The 6,494-nt window shown below is 44.5% G+C and overlaps 1 long non-coding RNA gene across 1 annotated transcript; it reads right to left on the bottom strand.

Moving 5' to 3' along the window:
- Window positions 1-922: 922 nt before the first annotated feature.
- On the bottom strand, window positions 923-2,209 carry Gm31210. Its single transcript, XR_375766.1, has 3 exons — window positions 2,040-2,209; window positions 1,109-1,239; window positions 923-1,003 (listed from the first exon to the last, which is right to left on the bottom strand). It is a non-coding gene; the product is annotated as a predicted gene, 31210 (long non-coding RNA).
- Window positions 2,210-6,494: the final 4,285 nt, after the last annotated feature.

The following is a 6,494-nucleotide window of genomic DNA, read 5'->3' as shown; positions in this document are numbered from 1 at the left end:
TGAGATGTCTATTAAAACAAACTCCAAACTCCTAAAGTACATTAGTTGGAGCCAGTGTCCTCACCTGCTCTCAGATTGTGTCTGGCAAGTTTTATTCGATATGGTTTGGAGACTTTGCTAAGAGTTATAGTCTGGGTTCCTGGCCCTCAAGTTCAGGAACTTCCAATTTCCGAAGTCACAAAAACAAATTACGTGTACATGGAACCAGCAGGAAGTGAGTTCAATGGGCTGCATCTTGAGCATCTGCCAAAGACTCATGTGGTAAAGGTGTGATCCCAAGCATGGCACTCGGGGAAAGTGGGGGAGCCGTTGAGAGAAGAGACCTCTCATGGGAAGTCTTTAGATCTCTAAATCACTGGCATTGGGATATTCCTTTTCCTTACTTGTTTGCCCCTTGGCTTATTGTTTTTGTTCCAACACACACTTTCTTTTAAAACCATGATAAGTTTCCTGGCAACAGGCACAAAGCAATGCAGACAATCAACTATTGATTGAAACCAGCTAAATCATGATCCAAAACAAGGTTTTTCTGTTTATAAGTTGATCACTTCTTCTATGTAAAGTAGTAACAGAAAACCAACTAATATAGTGACCTCCCTTTGAGAGCAGGTCTAAATCCTTGTGTAGTTGAAAAGACATGTCATGATTAGACTTTGTCCAGTAGCTCTACTGAATATTTCATCTATCTCTCTTATATAAAACCTGCTCCAGGCTTCTTAATATGCTACAGTTGCCAGAATGTTCTATATGCTTGCTTTCCCCTATTTCCACTTTTATAGGACCGTTGAAGTTGCTGAGAAGTCCCTAAGGGAATACCGATGTCCCCACTTCTTGGAAACACACATGAAGGAGCATTGAAGACTTCTGCTTCTGCACACAGCACCTTGACATATCCACTTTCTAGAACCACACGGTTAGGCCTTTCTGCGTCCACACGGTTCTTCCTCCTGGGTTGATTCTGGAGCTTCTGGAGGTGAACTGGACCGGAGTCAACAAACCTTTGCTGAATGAAAGATTTGATTATTTGAAATACAATTGTAAATGTATATTTTTTTGGTTTGTAAATGTATTTTTTAAAAGAATTATGGATTAAAAGTCTAATCTTTACCATATCATTCTACCTGTGGGCCTTAGATGTTCATTCCATACGTTCCTCCATTTTGAGTACGTTAATGACTCTCTGGGAGATTGAGAGTTCAAGGCCAGCCTTTGCCCCACCACAAAAGAGAAACACCATTCCTGTGGAAAACATTTCAAATCACTTCACAGTTGCATGCTATAGAGCCCATCAAAACCTCACATACCACACTCCTGAGGTTGTTTTGTGCCTGTCCATCAACAAGAAAACGTGGGAGAGAAATTCAAGGACAGAATGGGAAAGTAAGTTGGTGCTAGTACATATGATTTTTTTTAAAGCTGTGAATATAGAGGAAAGATTGTTTCTGAATGTGTTAGTCCATGATCTACAATCCTCTTGGTCCTGAGAAGCAAATTAAAGTCTAGCAGATGGTTCTCTGAAGCCTTGTAACTATAGTTACATGTTTAAAAATTAGAAACATCTTAGAAAATTGTTATTGACTTGTAATGCTTCTCCAAGCTGCAAGAAGATGTCTCCACCCAGCAAGGTGGTGGATGGGCCTCTGCAGTGGTCAGACCCTCCAGCTCATTTCCTGGCAAGCATTTTTTCCCAGACTGCCCCCACCATCACCACCATCTCCCTTGGCAGCAGCTCTGGTCTCAAAGAGAAAACCACATAAGTGACTTGTTCACATCTAATGGACAAGGGTTGTGGAGTCCCTGGCTTCCCTAGAACTCAAACTCCACTGAGAGGTAAATTTCTGCTGGCTCTGTTCATAGAAATCTGTTCATAGGAACAAAAAGTACTGGCATAGTATGACATATTCAAGTATATAATAGCTATTCATTCACTAGTATCAAGTGAACAAGTGAAGAGATTCGGATGGCCTGGCCTCGGAACAACATTGACCACAGTACTCATTTTGACCCCGAGTCTTCCCCAAGCAATGGAAAGTACTGACCATCAGTGACAATATCATGGAACCCTGGTTCCTCATTCTAGACTGCTCCTCTCCTCTTCTCTTGTTCAGCTTGAGTCTTGTCTAGATGCCCCCAGTACACTCCTGCTCCATCTCTGAGGTAACTACTGGGCTGCAGATACCTTCTGGCATTTTGCTTACCCTGTGGGATCCCTTTCTGCATAAGCCAGGCAATACAGTACCTGCTCTCCTCCTGTTGTGCAACGATAGACTCTGGCTCTTCCTTAAGCCCCGCCTCCCTGTCAGTCAACAGCTAGAGTTAGAGCGGGCTCTGAGATATGATAAGTTGTGAGAAAAATTATGAGCCCGCTGATATCTTGGCACCATAGCAAATAAGGTCATCGGAGACTGACTGATGTGTCTGTGCCACCAGACACCTAAGCTATTTCTTTACATTGACATATTTTTAACCAATCCCTTCTTCCTGGCTTGAGGCATAAAACCTTAAACCCAAAGTCTCCACTTTTCCCTTTGCATGGAGCGTTTTAGACAAGGCCCTTTGGAGATTACCGAGGGTCATTTTAATCAAAATGAAAGACATCTCTTATTAAGATGGCTTTGCTGACAAATAATTAAGATGAATTACTAGCATGTACTCGTCCCCGCTGCCTCGTCGGTGTCATTTGGAGTAGGTATGGGCAGCTCATAGTCCCCGCCTCAGCTCTTTAAAAGCAATTTATAACCTAACTCACCATCCTAACTACCTGAGAAGCTTCTAATCCTAAACCTGTCACCACCCATTATTTTCAGGGGTCCTGACAGTTCTACATTAAAACACTTTATAAGTAAAAGTTAACAAGGCCTAAAGAGAGTGATTTATGTTTCTCTGTGTGAAACAGTCAACATTCTTCCCCTGGCCAAAGATAGCCCAGAGCTCTCTATGGGCTGAAGGAGGAAAATTATCTTAGAAAGATGGATGGCTCATGCCTCCAGGCAGGTGGCTGATGTGTGGTCCTGGGCCTGAGGCCTGGCCATCTGGCAGAGCCTGTGAGTGGGAGGAGCCGAGTGCTTCCTGTCCCCCACTTCTCTCCAGAGTCACCATCCTCCTGGGTCCAAATACTCTCAGGCATTTGGCGGTCTGGAGCGCGTGCCAGTTTTTCTCTGTACGTTCTGTACATTGCCCTTGATTCCTCACAGCCAGATTTGAGAAGTCAAAAAATTGTCCCATCTTGTTGCTGACAAATAGGGAGGCTGAGTTCTAGAAGACAAGGAGGGGCAGCATGAGGCTAGTCCCCAGCTCTGCTTCTCCCAGAGCCTTCCCCAAGTCTCCCCTCACATATACTTAACTCTGCCTGTTTTCCAGTCTCGGTCGCTCTCTGTCTCTTTCTCTCTCTCTGCCTCTCTGTTTATGTCTGTCTGTCTGTCTCTGTCTGTCTCTGTCTGTCTGTCTGTCTGTCTGTCTGTTTCTTTCTGTCACACACACACACATCAGGAAGATAGAACAGCCGATTGCTTTGTTTCTTTAACCTTGACCCCTCTGCCGAGTGAACTGTTTGATACACCCTCCAGAAGGCACTCCACTCCCACTCCAACTGCATTAGTTTTCTCAGGCTGCTGTGACAGAACTCTACAGTCAGGAGGCTCACACTACAGAAATGTATCTTCTCATCATTGCAGAGGCTGGAAAGCCAAGTTCAAGGCATCGACAGATCTGTCTTCTCCTGAGGACTCCCTTGCTGGCTTGGAAGAGCTGCCTTCTGACTTAGTCCCATGTCCTTGAGTTGTCTCCCCTCTGTGCATGCATCACTGGTGTCCCCTCCCAAATCCCCACCATCTCTTCTTGTGTGTGGCCAGTTGTGAGCCTGGAGGAAGGTCCATCCCTATGCCCTCATGCCAGTTTAATCAGATCTCTAAAGTCTCATCTCCCTCAGCTTCTGGGGTGCTGGGGTCACTGCTTCTATTCCTAAATTTCAGAAGAAACAATTCAGTCCACACCCTTGTCCAGCTGTGAAAACCTTCCAGCAGAAGTGACCACCAGCCACAGAGGACATGGAGTATTGCTGACTCTTAGTGAGGCCCAAAACATCCTATTGTGAGGACTAATGGACAAGCTTTCCAAGCAAAAGGATAAAAAATACTTCCTTTGAAAGGAAATCTTGAATGAACTGAAAACCAAGCAGGATAACTGAGTGGTCGAGCAGGAGGTCACCTTGAGTTGGGGGCCAGCCTGGGCTACAGCAGACTGTTTTCCCTGAAAAACAGCAGGGAAAGCAAAATCCTTTCAAGGACAGTTACTTAGTTTACTTCTTTTGATGCAACTTTCAGGACCCCACCCCCCCCCCCTCGCCTCATCTCTCATTCCCTGAGTTATTTACATTCATTTCTCCTTTTATGGGCACCTATCATTAATACGACAACATGACATCCTCCCTTGGCCACAGTTGCGTTCCATTTTTGGTACCGAACTTTCTAAATGTGCACGGGAACTAATTCAGGGTGCTCAGTCTGCCGTGGGTGCGGCAGGTATTTCTGCATCCATTATTTCAAGTTATAATAAGCGAGCATGGTCAGAGCTGTTCCAGAGATAAGCAGGGCATAATATTTTCATGGTCGCCATGATCACAGACTCAGATAAGAGGCCAACATGCTATTTTTACTCCCTACTTTTCTACTCCTGGTGTTAAGTCCAAGGAGAACAAGTGGAAAAACAAACTGCTGCCCTCAGCTCCTGCAGCAGAATACAAAGCATCCAACCTTTCCCTTTCTCGCTCGGGCCACCGCGTACGTCAAAGAGGACACAAATACTATTGAGGTGATTCTGGGCTGAGGAGATGGCTCTTAATTGAGTTTGCAGCCCAGAGCAGAAAGCATGCTCATCTGAGGTACTTGTTGTATCATTTTTAAATCAAGGCCATCTTTTTCTCAGTGGTAAACGTGAAATGTTTTTAAAGGCCAGACTTAGCATAAAAATCTATTGGTTGCCATGGAGACCACTTTACCACACAGGACTGCGCTCTGTGTTCAACTGTGTGATTTTCTCTATTCAAAGGTTCAGCATTGTCAAAAAACAAATTACTTTTTCTGTTGTTTATCTCAAAGTTCATTATTGGGAAGGCAATAAATAAGAAGATATTCCTGTACAAAGGGGTGCAACGTAGGGCTTCACTTGGGTGCTATGACTTAAAAAAATTCGTATTTTACAGTAATTATCGCCAAATTGGCTATTGTTAGGAAATAAAATACATTTTGATCTCTCTTTTTTTGTGTGTGTATGTGAATATAAAGTAAAGCAGGTACTTGGAAGTCTGCTTCTAACAAAATTACATGGTAATAAGGCTTTTCACACCTACACGCCACTTAGTAACACAGCTCTGAAAGAGACACTAAGCCCTGATAGGTTTGCAACTTGGTACCTGAGGCTCTGGGCTTCCCTCTTTATGGGAGAAAATGTGAGTTCAGGACCTCGAGCTCACTGAATTATTCATGCCATCTTCCCATCACGCATCTTTAGGTTGAAACCTGTTAGGTTATTATTAAGTGCAATGGTCCACTGCATCCAACACTGTTCCAAACCAGCACCGCTGTCCTTGGCTAATTAGCAGAAACCTTTGCAGATGGCAACTCTTCCAGTCCCCACCTCTCCTTCCCTCCCACCTCCACACCTCTAGGAAAAGTGTGGGAGGGTGCTTAGGGTGTAGGGGTGGAGCTCCTCAAGGAATTTACAGAAGTAGCAAGAGGGAGTCTCTCACATTACTGGAGGGCAATCCTAGACAACCCAGTGTCAGCAAGTTGCCATTGGCTGAAGCCTGTTTTATTTTGTTCCGTCTCCCAATTAATTAAGGAATGTCCTGAATTTTGACTCGTTACTTATTTAAGATGCTCCCCTATGCACCTCTCAGGCAATCTTTAGATGCCTTAGTTCTGGCAATTTGCATTACAATGAGGGAAAGGGGTGACCTTAATGAAGGCATCTGGTTTTGAATGTACTCCTGGTATTGGTTGCCCGGAATAATATCCCAGAGGGGGATGGAATTCTCATTTGGGTTCATCTACAGCAGTACACTGATGACTGCTAATATGCAAATTCTTCCTTGTCACCCACCACAATTATGCCTATAGCTGGTAAAGTTGTGGAGGTGGTGGAGTTACATTCACATTGTGACCCGGGCATAACCTACTTGGGAGATGCACTGGTAATTAATTTACATGTTGCACACTTAAACTGAGGCCAGCTCCAAACCAGATTGCCCAGGGACGGCAGTGTTGGTAATCATTGTTCTACTGCTGACTGGGTTTTGCAGGAACTGGCTGGGCTCTGTCTTGGAGTGGTGCATGCCAGGAGCTTTAATGGCTAGAAATTAGGACCAATATAGAGGTTGGGTGAAAGCAGTGTTTGGTGTTATTGGATGGTTGTGGAGCTGTTAAGAGGCAGGAGCAAGTGGAAGGAAGTCGGGTCCTCGTGGGCATACCCCTGAAGGAAATACACTATCCCCAGCT

The sequence above is a fragment of the Mus musculus genome, chromosome 3, assembly GCF_000001635.26.
Source record: "Mus musculus strain C57BL/6J chromosome 3, GRCm38.p6 C57BL/6J".
Taxonomy (NCBI): domain Eukaryota; kingdom Metazoa; phylum Chordata; class Mammalia; order Rodentia; family Muridae; genus Mus; species Mus musculus.
This window is presented reverse-complemented; position numbering and strand designations above follow the sequence as displayed.